This window comes from Nerophis ophidion, unplaced genomic scaffold (assembly GCF_033978795.1).
Source record: "Nerophis ophidion isolate RoL-2023_Sa unplaced genomic scaffold, RoL_Noph_v1.0 HiC_scaffold_32, whole genome shotgun sequence".
Classification (NCBI taxonomy): Eukaryota; Metazoa; Chordata; class Actinopteri; order Syngnathiformes; family Syngnathidae; genus Nerophis; species Nerophis ophidion.
The window spans coordinates 637,774-654,333 of NW_026906954.1; the positions used below are offsets into that span (position 1 = coordinate 637,774).

The 16,560-nt window shown below is 18.4% G+C and overlaps 1 long non-coding RNA gene across 1 annotated transcript in view; it reads left to right on the forward strand.

Moving 5' to 3' along the window:
• Positions 1–12,323, forward strand: part of LOC133546566 (uncharacterized) — a 55,296-nt gene extending 42,973 nt beyond the window's left edge. The window contains exon 2 of the long non-coding RNA XR_009805237.1: positions 11,880–12,323. This is a non-coding gene — a long non-coding RNA (uncharacterized LOC133546566). The remainder of the gene's footprint in view (positions 1–11,879) is intronic.
• The last annotated feature ends 4,237 nt before the right edge of the window (positions 12,324–16,560 follow it).

Sequence of the window (16,560 nt, forward strand, 5' to 3'; positions counted from 1 at the left end):
TTTTAATACACTAAACATATATTTAATATTAATACACTAAACATGTATTTAATATTTATACACTCAACATGTTTTTAATATTAATACACTAAACATGTATTTAATATTAATACAAAAACATGTATTTAATTTTAATAAACTAAACATTTAATATTAATACACTGAACATGTATTTAATATTCATACACTAAACATGTAGTTATTATTCATACACTAAACTGGTATTTAATATTAATACACTAAACCTGTATTTAATATTTATACACTAAACATGTATTTAATATTAATACACTAAACATGTATTTAATATTTATACACTAAACATGTATTTAATATTAATACACTAAATATATATTTATTATATATCCACTAAACATGTATTTAATATTCATACACTAAACATGTATTTAATATTCATACACTAAACGTGTATTTAATATTCATACACTAAACATGTATTTAATATTAATACAAAAACATGTATTTAAGTTTAATAAACTAAACATATATTTAATATGAATACACTAAACATGTATTTAATATTAATACAGTAAACATGTATTGAATATTCATACACTAAACATGTATTTAATATTAATAGACTAAACATGTATTTAATATTTATACACTAAACATGTATTTAATATTAATTCAAAAACATGTATTTAATTTTAATAAACTAAACATGTATTTAACATTCATACACTAAACATGAATCCGATATTAATACACTAAATATGTATTTGAGATTTATACACTTAACATGTATTTAATATTAATACAAAAACATGTATTTAATTTTAATAAACTAAACATATATTTAATATTATTACACTAAACATATATTTAACATTTATACACTAAACTTGAATTTAATATTAATACACTAAACATGTATTTGAGATTTATACACTTAACATGTATTTAATCTTAATACAAAAACATGTATTTAATATTTATACACTAAACATGTATTTAATATTTATACACTAATCATGTATTTAATATTAATACTCTAATCATGTATTTAATATTTATACACTAAATATGTATTTAATATTTATACACTTAACATGTATTTAATATTTATACACGAAACATGTATTTAATATTTATACACTAAACATGTATTTAATATTCATACATTAAACATGTATTTAATATTCATACACTAAACATGTATTTAATATTAATACACTAAACATGTATTTAATATTAATACACCAAACATGTATTTAATATTTATACACTAGTCATGTATTTAATATTAATACTCTAATCATGTATTTAATATTTATACACTAAATATGTATATAATATTTATACACTTAACATGTATTTAATATTTATACACGAAACATGTATTTAATATTTATACACTAAACATGCATTTAATATTCATACATTAAACATGTATTTAATATTCATACACTAAACATGTATTTAATATTCATACATTAAACATGTATTTAATAATCATACACTAAACATGTATTTAATATTCATACACCAAACATGTATTTAATATTAATACACTGATTATGTATTTAATATTAATACACTGATTATGTATTTAATAATCATATACTAAACGTATATGTAATTACACACTAATCATATATTTAATTTTCATACAGTAAACATGTATTTAATATTCATACACTAAACATGTATTTAATATCAACACAAAAAACATGTATTTAAGTTTAATAAACTAAACATATATTTAATATTAATACACTAAACATGTATTTAATATTTATACACTAAACTTGTATTTAATATTAATACACTAAACATGTATTTAATATTCATACACTAAACATGTATTTAATATTAATATACTGAACATGTATTTAATAATCATATACTAAACGTATATGTAATTATATACTAAACATATATTTAATATTCATACAGTAAACATGTATTTATTATCCTCTAAATAAGGCACACTTGGAAATAATGAATTTCTTTATGTGTGCAGTTGCGGCAAAACTCCACAGGAGGGCGCACGTTCCCTCTTAATAAGTCCGGTCCTCTCCGTCTCTCTCCGTCTCTCTCTCTCTCTCTTTTTCCTTTTTTTTTGTTTCTTTTATTTTTTTTTACATAAGTTTGGTTTCTCATACACTTATATTTATACACTAAAGATGTATTTAATATTATTACACTAAACATGTATATAATATTTATACACTAAACATGTATTGAATATTCATACACTAAAGATGTATTTAATATTAATAAACTAAACATGTATTTAATATTCATACACTAAACGTGTATTTAATATTCATACACTAAAATGGAATTTAATAAAAGACTAAACATGTATTTAATATTTTCACACTAAACATGTATTTAATATTAATACACTAAATATGTATTTAATATTTATACACTAAACATGTAGTTATTATTCATACACTAAACATGTATTTAATATTAATACACTAAACATTTATTTAATATTCATACACTAAACATGTATTTAATATTTATACACTAAACATGTATTTAATATTAATACAAAAACATGTATTTAATTTGAATAAACTAAATATAAATTTAATATTAATACACCAAACATGTATTTAATATTCATACACTAAACATGTAGTTATTATTCATACACTAAACATGTATTTAATATTAATACACTAAACCTGTATTTAATATTTATACACTAAACATGTATTTAATATTTATACACTAAACATGTATTTAATATTTATACAAAAACCTGTATTTAAGTTTAATAAACTAAACATATATTTAATATTAATACACTAAACATGTATTTAATATTAATACACTAAATATGTATTTATTATATATCCATTAAACATGTATTGAATATTCATACACTAAACATGTATTTGATATGCATACACTAAACATGTATTAAATATTCATACACTAAACATGTATTTAATATTCATACACTAAACATGTATTTAATATTAATACACTAAACATGTATTTAATATTTATACACTAAACATGTATTTAATATTAATACAAAAACATGTATTTAATTTTAATAAACTAAACATATATTTAATATTCATAGACTAAACATGTATTTAACATTTATACACTAAACTTGTATTTAATATTAATACACTAAACATGTATTTAATATTAATACACTAAACATGTATTTAATATTAATACAAAAACATATATTTAATTTTAATAAACTAAACATATATTTAATATTAATACACTAAACATGTATTTAATATTAATACAAAAACATGTATTTAATTTTAATAAACTAAATATATATTTAATATTCATACACTAAACGTGTATTTAATATTCATACACTAAACATGTATTTAATATTAATACACTAATAATGTATTTAATATTCATACACTAAATATGTATTTAATATTTATACACTAAACATGTATTTAATATTCATACATTAAAAATGTATTGAATTTTCATACAATAAACATGTATTTAATATTATACACTAAACATGCATTTAATATTCATACACTAAACATGTATTTAATATTCATACACTAAACATGTATTCAATATTTATACACTAAACATGTATTTAATATTCATACATTAAACATGTATTTAATATTCATACACTAAACATGTATTTAATATGTACACACTAAACATGTATTTAATATTCATACACTAAACATGTATTTAATATTTATACAAAAACATGTATTTAATTTTAATAAACTAAACATATATTTAATATCAATACACTAAACATGTATTTAATATTTATACACTAAACATGTATTTAATATTCATACACTAAACATGTAGTTATTATTTATACACTAAACATGTATTTAATATTAATACAAAACATGTATTTAATTTTAATAAACTAAATATATATTTAATATTAATACACTAAACATGTATTTAATATTCATAAACTAAACATGTATTTAGCATTTATACACCAAACATGTATTTAATATTCATACACTAAACATGTATTTAATTTTTAATAAACTAAACATATATTTAATATTAATACACTAAACATGTATTTAATATTTATACACTAAACATGTATTTAATATTCATACACTAAACATGTAGTTATTATTCATACACTAAACATGTATTTAATATTAATACAGTAAAGATGTATTAAATATTTATACACTAAACATTTATTTAATATTCATTCAATAAACATGTAGTTATTATTCTTACACTTAATATGTATTTAATATTAATACAAAAACATGTATTTAATTTTAATAAACTAAACATATATTTAATATTAATACAGTAAACATGTATTAAATATTTATACACTAAACATGTATTTAATATTAATACAAAAACATGTATTTAGTTTTAATAAACTAATCATATATTTAATATTAATACAGTAAACATGTATTTAATATTTTTACACTAAACGTGTATTTAATATTTATACACTAAAAGTGTATTTAATATTAATACACTAAACATGTATTTAATATTAATACACTAAACATGTATTTAATATTTATACACTAAAAATGTATTTAATATTCATAAACTAAACACGTATTTAACATTTATACACTAAACATGTATTTAATATTCATACACTAAACATGTAGTTATTATTTATACACTAAACATGTATTTAATATTCATAAACTAAACATGTATTTAATATTTATACACCAAACATGTATTTAATATTAATACAAAACATGTATTTACGTTTAATAAACTAAACATTTATTTAATATTAATACACTAAACATGTATTTAATATTTATACAGTAAACATGTATTGAATATTCATACACTAAACATGTATTTAATATTATACACTAAACATGCATTTAATATTCATACACTAAACATGTATTTCATATTCATACACTAAACATGTATTTAATATTAATACAAAAACATGTATTTAATTTTAATAAACTAAACATATATTTAATATTATTACACTAAACATGTATTTAATATTTATACACTGAACATGTATTTAATAGTTATACACTAATCATGTATTTAATATTAATACGCTAGTCATGTATTTAATATTCATACACTTAAAATGTATTTAATATTTATTCACGAAACGTGTATTTGAGATTTATGCACTTAACATGTATTTAATATTAATACAAAAACATGTATTTAATTTTAATAAACTAAACATATATTTAATATTATTACACTAAACATGTATTTAATATTCATACACTAAACATGTATTTAATATTCATACACTAAACATGTATTTAATATTTATACACTAAACATGTATTTAATATTCATACATTAAAAATGTATTTAATATTCATACACTAAACATGTATTTAATATTCATACATTAAACATGTATTTAATATTCATACACTAAACATGTATTTAATATTCGCACACGAAACATGTATTTAATATTTATACACTAAACATATATTTAATATTCGTACATTAAACATGTATTTAATATTCATACACTAAACATGTATTTAATATTAATACACTAAACATGTATTTAATATTCATTCAATAAACATGTAGTTATTATTCTTACACAAAATATGTATTTAATATTAATACAAAAACATGTATTTAATTTTAATAAACTAAACATAAATTTAATATTAATACACTAAACATGTATTTAATATTTATACACTAAACATGTATTTAATATTCATACACTAAACATGTAGTTATTATTTATACACTAAACATGTATTTAATATTAATACAGTAAACATGTATTAAATATTTATACACTAAACATGTATTTAATATTAATACAAAACATGTATTTAATTTTAATAAACTAAATATGTATTTAATATTAATACACTAAACATGTATTTAATATTTTTACACTAAACGTGTATTTAATATTCATACACTAAAAGTGTATTTAATATTCATACACTAAACATGTGTTTAATATTAATACACTAAACATGTATTTAATATTCATAAACTAAATACATACTTAATATTAATACACTAAACATGTATTTAATATTAATACACTAAACATGTATTTAATATTTTTACACTAAACATGTATTTAATATTCATACACTAAACATGTATTTAATATTCATAAACTAAATATATACTTAATATTAATACACTAAACATGTATTTAATATTAATACACTAAACATGTATTTAATATTTTTACACTAAACAGGTATTTAATATTCATACACTAAACATGTATTTAATATTCATACACTAAACATGTATTTAATATTCATAAACTAAATATATACTTAATATTAATACACTAAACATGTATTTAATATTAATACACTAAACATGTATTTAATATTTTTACACTAAACATGTATTTAATATTCATACACTAAACATGTATTTAATATTCATAAACTAAATATATACTTAATATTAATACACTAAACATGTATTTAATATTTATACACTAAACATGTATTTAATATTTTTACACTAAACATGTATTTAATATTCATACACTAAACATGTATTTAATATTCATAAACTAAATATATACTTAATATTAATACACTAAACATGTATTTAATATTAATACACTAAACATGTATTTAATATTTTTACACTAAACATGTATTTAATATTCATACACTAAACATGTATTTAATATTCATACACTAAACATGTATTTAATATTAATACAAAAACATGTATTTAATTGTAATAAACTAAATATATATTTAATATTAATACACTAAACATGTATTTGATATTCATAAACTAAACATGTATTTAACATTTATACACTAAACATGTATTTAATATTCATACACTAAACATGTAGTTATTATTTATACACTAAACATGTATCTAATATTAATACACTAAACGTGTTTTTAATTTTAATAAACTAAACACATATTTAATATTATTACACTAAACGTGTATTTAATATTTATACACTGAACATGTAGTTAATATTCATACACTAAACATTTAGTTATTATTTATACACTAAACATGTATTTAATATTAATACACTAAACATGTATTTAATATTAATACACTAAACATGTATTTAATTTTTATACACTAATCATGTATTTAATATTAAAACACTAATCATGTATTTAATATTTATACACTAAATATGTATTTAATATTCATACACTTAACATGTATTTATTATTTATACACTAAATATGTATTTAATATTCATACATTAAAAATGCATTTAATATTCATACATTAAACATGTATTTAATATTTATACACTAAACGTGTATTTAATATTCATACATTAAACATGTATTTAATATTCATACACTAAACATGTATTTAATATTTATACACTAAACTTATATTTAATATTCAATCACTAAACATGTATTTAATATTTATACACTAAACATGTATTTAATATTTATACACTAAATATGTATTTAATATTCATACACTAAACATGTATTTAATATTAATACACTGAACATGTATTTAATAATCATATACTAAACGTATATGTAATCATATACTAATCATATATTTAATATTCATTTAGTAAACATGTATTTATTATCCTCTAAATAAGGCACACTTGGAAATAATGAATTTCTTTATGTGTGCAGTTGCGGTAGAAGTCCACAGGAGGGCGCACGTTCCCTCTTAATAAGTCCGGTCCTCTCCGTCTCTCTATCTCTCTCTTTTTCCTTTTTTTTTGTTTCTTTTTTTTTTTTTTACATAAGTTTGGTTTCTCATACACTTATATTTATACACTAAATATATATTTAATATTAAGACACTAAACACGTATTTCATATTAATACACTAAACATGTATTTAATATTTTTACACTAAACATGTATTTAATATTCATACACTAAACATGTATTTAATATTCATACACTAAACATGTATTTAATATTAATACAAAAACATGTATTTAATTGTAATAAAGTAAATATATATTTAATATTAATAAACTAAACATGTATTTAATATTCATAAACTAAACATGTATTTAACATTAATACACTAAACATGTATTTAATATTCATACACTAAACATGTAGTTATTATTTATACACTAAACATATATTTAATATTAATACACTAAACATGTATTTAATATTCATACACTAAACATGTATTTAATATTAATACAAAAACATGTATTTAATTTTAATAAACTAAACATATATTTAATATTATTACACTAAACATGTATTTAATATTCATACACTGAACATGTATTTAATATTCATACACTAAACATTTAGTTATTATTTATACACTAAACATTAATTTAATATTAATACACTAAACATGTATTTAATATTAATACACTAAACATGAATTTAATATTCATACATTAAACATGTATTTAATATTTATACACTAAACATGTATTTAATATTCGTACACTAAACATGTATTTAATATTTATACACTAAACATGTATTTAATATTTATACAAAAACATGTATTTAATTTTAATAAACTAAACATATATTTAATATTAATACACTAAACATGTATTTAATATTTATACACTAAACATGTGTTTAATATTCATACACTAAACATGTAGTTATTATTTATACACTAAACATGTATTTAATATTAATACACTAAACATGTATTTAATATTAATACACTAAACATGTATTTAATAATTTTTACACTAAACATGTATTCAATATTCATACACTAAACATGTATTTAATATTCATACACTAAACATGTATTTAATATTAATACAAAAACATGTATTTAATTGTAATAAACTAAATATATATTAAATATTAATAAACTAAACATGTATTTAATATTCATAAACTAAACATGTATTTAACATTAATACACTAAACATGTATTTAATATTCATACACTAAACATGTATTTAATATTTTTACACTAAACATGTATTTAATATTCATACACTAAACATGTATTTAATATTCATAAACTAAATATATACTTAATATTAATACACTAAACATGTATTTAATATTAATACACTAAACATGTATTTAATATTCATACACTAAACATGTATTTAATATTAATACAAAAACATGTATTTAATTGTAATAAACTAAATATATATTTAATATTAATACACTAAACATGTATTTGATATTCATAAACTAAACATGTATTTAACATTTATACACTAAACATGTATTTAATATTCATACACTAAACATGTAGTTATTATTTATACACTAAACATGTATTTAATTTTAATAAACTAAACACATATTTAATATTATTACACTAAACGTGTATTTAATATTTATACACTAAACATGTATTTAATATTAATACACTAAACATGTATTTAATTTTTATACACTAATCATGTATTTAATATTAATACACTAATCATGTATTTAATATTTATACACTAAATATGTATTTAATATTCATACACTTAACATGTATTTATTATTTGTACACTAAATATGTATTTAATATTCATACATTAAAAATGCATTTAATATTCATTAACTAAACATGTATTTAATATTCATACATTAAACGTGTATTTAATATTTATACACTAAACGTGTATTTAATATTCATACATTAAACATCCATATATATATATATATATGTATTTAATATTCATACACTAAACATGTATTTAATATTTATACACTAAACTTATATTTAATATTCAATCACTAAACATGTATTTAATATTTATACACTAAACATGTATTTAATATTTATACACTAAATATGTATTTAATATTCATACACTAAACATGTATTTAATATTAATACACTGAACATGTATTTAATAATCATATACTAAACGTATATGTAATCATATACTAATCATATATTTAATATTCATACAGTAAACATGTATTTATTATCCTCTAAATAAGGCACACTTGGAAATAATGAATTTCTTTATGTGTGCAGTTGCGGCAGAAGTCCACAGGAGGGCGCACGTTCTCTCTTAATAAGTCCGGTCCTCTCCGTCTCTCTCTCTCTCTTTTTCCTTTTTTTTGTTTCTTTTATTTTTTTTACATAAGTTTGGTTTCTCATACACTTATATTTATACACTAAACATGTATTTAATATTAATACACTAAACATGTATTTAATATTTATACACTAAACATGTATTTAATATTAATACAAAAACACGTATTTAATTTTAATAAACTAAACATGTATTTAATATTAATTCACTAAACATGTATTTAATATTTATACACTAAACATGTATTTAATATTAATACAAAAACACGTATTTAATTTTAATAAACTAAACATATATTTAATATTCATACACTAAACATGTATTTAACATTTATACACTAAACATGTATTTAATATTAATACACTAAACATGTATTTAATATTAATACACTAAACATGTATTTAATATTAATACAAAAACATGTATTTAATTTTAATAAACTAAACATATATTTAATATTAATACACTAAATATGTATTTAATATTAATACAAAAACATGTATTTAATTGTAATAAACTAAACACATATTTAATATTAATACACTAAACATGTATTAAATATTCATACACTAAACATGTATTTAATATTCATTCAATAAACATGTAGTTACTATTCTTACACTTAATATGTATTTAATATTAATACAAACACATGTATTTAATTTTAATAAACTAAACATATATTTAATATTAATACAGTAAACATGTATTTAATATTGTTACACTAAACGTGTATTTACTATTTATACACTAAAAGTGTATTTAATATTAATACACTAAACATGTATTTAATATTAATACACTAAACATGTATTTAATATTTATACACTAAACATGTATTTAATATTAATACAAAACATGTATTTAATTTTAATAAACTAAATATATATTTAATATTAATACACTAAACATGTATTTAATATTCATAAACTAAACATATATTTAACATTCATACACTAAACATGTATTTAATATTCATACACTAAACCTGTAGTTATTATTCATACACTAAACATGTATTTAATATTAATACACTAAACCTGTATTTAATATTTATACACTAAACATGTATTTAATATTAATACAAAAACATTTATTTAATTTTAATAAAGTAAACACATATTTAATATTAATACACTAAACATGTATTTAATATTCATACACTAAACATGTATTTAATATTTATACACTAAACATGTATTTAATATTAATACACTAAATATGTATTTAATATTAATACACTAAATATGTATTTACTATTCATCCACTAAACCTGTATTTAATATTTATACACTAAACATGTATTTAATATTAATACAAAACATGTATTTAAGTTTAATAAACTAAACATATATTTAATATGAATACACTAAACATGTATTTAATATTCATACACTAAACATGTATTTAATATTCATACACTAAACATGTATTTAATATTTATACACTAAACATGTATTTAATATTTATACACTAAATATGTATTTAATATTCATACACTAAACATGTATTTAATATTAATACACTGAACATGTATTTAATAATCATATACTAAACGTATATGTAATCATATACTAATCATATATTTAATATTCATTTAGTAAACATGTATTTATTATCCTCTAAATAAGGCACACTTGGAAATAATGAATTTCTTTATGTGTGCAGTTGCGGCAGAAGTCCACAGGAGGGCGCACGTTCCCTCTTAATATGTCCGGTCCTCTCCGTCTCTCTCTCTCTCTTTTTCCTTTTTTTTGTTTCTTTTATTTTTTTTTTTTACATAAGTTTGGTTTCTCATACACTTATATTTATACACTAAATATGTATTTAATATTAATACACTAAACATGTATTTAATATTTATACACTAAACATGTATTTAATATTAATACAAAAACATGTATTTTCCCAGATCAGGACATTCACTCCTGCTGCAGCTGCCAGAGGGAGTTCTCCGCCTCTCGCCTCTCCATCCACCACTGCCGCGCCTGCGGTCAAGGCGTGTGCGAGGACTGCTCGCAGGAGCGGCGCACAGTGCCCTCCAGGGGGTGGAATCACCCCGTGAGGGTGTGCAGCGTTTGCAGCCAGAAGACTGGAGAACTCTAACAGGAGCATAAAAAGAGGACATTTTGGTGGCATTTCCATTTTGTACTTGCAGTCGATCAGTTGATGACTAAAGGCTACGTTCACACTGCAGGGTAAACTCTTAATTCGGATGTTTTGTTAAATCCCATCTTTTTATGTAGTCATAAAGTGTTTTGTAATGTCAACAAAATGTGTCCCTGAAGTGACACACATGTAATGACATCACACACAACGCAGTGTGTTCACTGAAGTAAACTTGGCTCCAATTCCAGTACGTTTCACTCTTGGCACATTTGTGGCAATTTCAAGGATTTTCTGCAAATTTTTTTTAACCAAATTATGTTTTGCATGAGATTAATTTTGCCTCTTGCATAGTGATTTAGGGCTATATAAGTAAACATTGATTGATTGATTGATATTTAATTTTAATACACTAAACATATATTTAATATTAATACACTAAACATGTATTTAACATTCATACACTAAACATGTATTCAACATTCATACACTAAACATGTTTTTAATATTAATACACTAAACATGTATTTAATATTAATACAAAAACATGTATTTAATTTTAATAAACTAAACATATATTTAATATTAATACACTAAACATTTATTTAATGTTAATACAAAAACATGTACTTAATTTTGATAAACTAAACACATATTTAATATTAATACACTAAACATGTATTAAATATTCATACACTAAACATGTATTTAATATTCATACACTAAACATGTATTTAATATTAATACACTAAACATGTATTTAATATTAATACACCAAACATGTATTCAACATTCATACACTAAACATGTTTTTAATATTAATACACTAAACATGTATTTAATATTAATACAAAAACATGTATTTAATTTTAATAAACTAAACATATATTTAATATTAATACACTAAACATTTATTTAATGTTAATACAAAAACATGTACTTAATTTTGATAAACTAAACACATATTTAATATTAATACACTAAACATGTATTAAATATTCATACACTAAACATGTATTTAATATTCATACACTAAACATGTATTTAATATTAATACACTAAACATGTATTTAATATTAATACACCAAACATGTATTTAATATTTATACACTAATCATGTATTTAATATTAATACACGAAACATTTATTTAATATTTATACACTAAACATGCATTTAATATTCATACATTAAACATGTATTTAATATTCATACACTAAACATGTATTTAATATTCATACATTAAACATGTATTTAATATTTATACACTAAACATGTATTTAATATTCATACACTAAATATGTATTTAATATTTATACACTTAACATGTATTTAATATTTATACACGAAACATTTATTTAATATTTATACACTAAACATGCATTTAATATTCATACATTAAACATGTATTTAATATTCATACACTAAACATGTATTTAATATTCATACATTAAACATGTATTTAATATTTATACACTAAACATGTATTTAATATTCATACACTAAACATGTATTTAATATTAATACACTGATTATGTATTTAATATTAATACACTGATTATGTATTTAATAATCATATACTAAACGTATATGTAATTACACACTAATCATATATTTAATTTTCATACAGTAAACATGTATTTAATATTTATACACTAAACATGTATTTAATATTCATACACTAAACATGTATTTAATATTAATACACTGAACATGTATTTAATAATCATATACTAAACGTATATGTAATCATATACTAATCATATATTTAATATTCATACAGTAAACATGTATTTATTATCCTCTAAATAAGGCACACTTGGAAATAATGAATTTCTTTATGTGTGCAGTTGCGGCAAAACTCCACAGGAGGGCGCACGTTCCCTCTTAATAAGTCCGGTCCTCTCCGTCTCTCTCCGTCTCTCTCTCTCTCTCTTTTTCCTTTTTTTTGTTTCTTTTATTTTTTTTTACATAAGTTTGGTTTCTCATACACTTATATTTATACACTAAACATGTATTTAATATTAATACACTAAACATGTATTTAATATTAATACAAAAACATGTATTTAATTTTAATAAACTAATCATATATTTAATGTTAATACACTAAACATGTATTTAATATTTTTACACTAAACGTGTATTTAATATTTATACACAAAAAGTGTATTTAATATTAATACACTAAACATGTATTTAATATTTATACACTAAACATGTATTGAATATTCATACACTAAAGATGTATTTAATATTAATACACTAAACATGTATTTAATATTTATACACTAAACATGTATTGAATATTCATACACTAAAGATGTATTTAATATTAATACACTAAACATGTATTTAATATTTATACACTAAACATGTATTTAATATTCATAAACTAAACATGTATTTAACATTTATACACTAAACATGTATTTAATATTCATACACTAAACATGTAGTTATTATTCATACACTAAACATGTATTTAATATTAATACACTAAACATTTATTTAATATTCATACACTAAACATGTATTTAATATTTATACACTAAACATGTATTTAATATTAATACAAAAACATGTATTTAATTTTAATAAACTAAATAAAAATGTAATATTAATACAGTAAACATGTATTTAATATTCATACACTAAACATGTAGTTATTATTCATACACTAAACATGTATTTAATATTAATACACTAAACCTGTATTTAATATTTATACACTAAACATGTATTTAATATTTATACACTAAACATGTATTTAATATTAATACAAAAACCTGTATTTAAGTTTAATAAACTAAACATATATTTAATATTAATACACTAAACATGTATTTAATATTAATACACTAAATATGTATTTATTATATATCCATTAAACATGTATTGAATATTCATACACTAAACATGTATTTGATATGCATACACTAAACATGTATTAAATATTCATACACTAAACATGTATTTAATATTTATACACTAAACATGTATTTAATATTAATACACTAAACATGTATTTAATATTTATACACTAAACATGTATTTAATATTAATACAAAAACATGTATTTAATTTTAATAAACTAAACATATATTTAATATTCATACACTAAACATGTATTTAACATTTATACACTAAACTTGTATTTAATATTAATACACTAAACATGTATTTAATATTAATACACTAAACATGTATCTAATATTAATACAAAAACATGTATTTAATTTTAATAAACTAAACATATATTTAATATTAATACACTAAACATGTATTTAATATTAATACAAAAACATGTATTTAATTTTAATAAACTAAATATATATTTAATATTCATACACTAAACGTGTATTTAATATTCATACACTAAACATGTATTTAATATTAATACACTAATAATGTATTTAATATTCATACACTAAATATGTATTTAATATTTATACACTAAACATGTATTTAATATTCATAAATTAAAAATGTATTGAATATTCATACAATAAACATGTATTTAATATTATACACTAAACATGCATTTAATATTCATACACTAAACATGTATTTAATATTTATACACTAAACATGTATTCAATATTTATACACTAAACATGTATTTAATATTCATACATTAAACATGTATTTAATATGTATACACTAAACATGTATTTAATATTCATACACTAAACATGTATTTAATATTTATACAAAAACATGTATTTAATTTTAATAAACTAAACATATATTTAATATCAATACACTAAACATGTATTTAATATTTATACACTAAACATGTATTTAATATTAATACAAAACATGTATTTAATTTTAATAAACTAAATATATATTTAATATTAATACACTAAACATGTATTTAATATTCATAAACTAAACATGTATTTAGCATTTATACACCAAACATGTATTTAATATTCATACACTAAACATGTATTTAATTTTTAATAAACCAAACATATATTTAATATTAATACACTAAACATGTATTTAATATTCATACACTAAACATGTAGTTATTATTCATACACTAAACATGTATTTAATATTAATAAAGTAAACATGTATTAAATATTTATACACTAAACATGTATTTAATATTCATTCAATAAACATGTAGTTATTATTCTTACACTTAATATGTATTTAATATTAATACAAAAACATGTATTTAATTTTAATAAACTAAACATATATTTAATATTAATACAGTAAACATGTATTAAATATTTATACACTAAACATGTATTTAATATTAATACAAAAACATGTATTTAGTTTTAATAAACTAATCATATATTTAATATTAATACAGTAAACATGTATTTAATATTTTTACACTAAACGTGTATTTAATATTTATACACTAAAAGTGTATTTAATATTAATACACTAAACATGTATTTAATATTAATACACTAAACATGTATTTAATATTTATACACTAAACATGTATTTAATATTCATA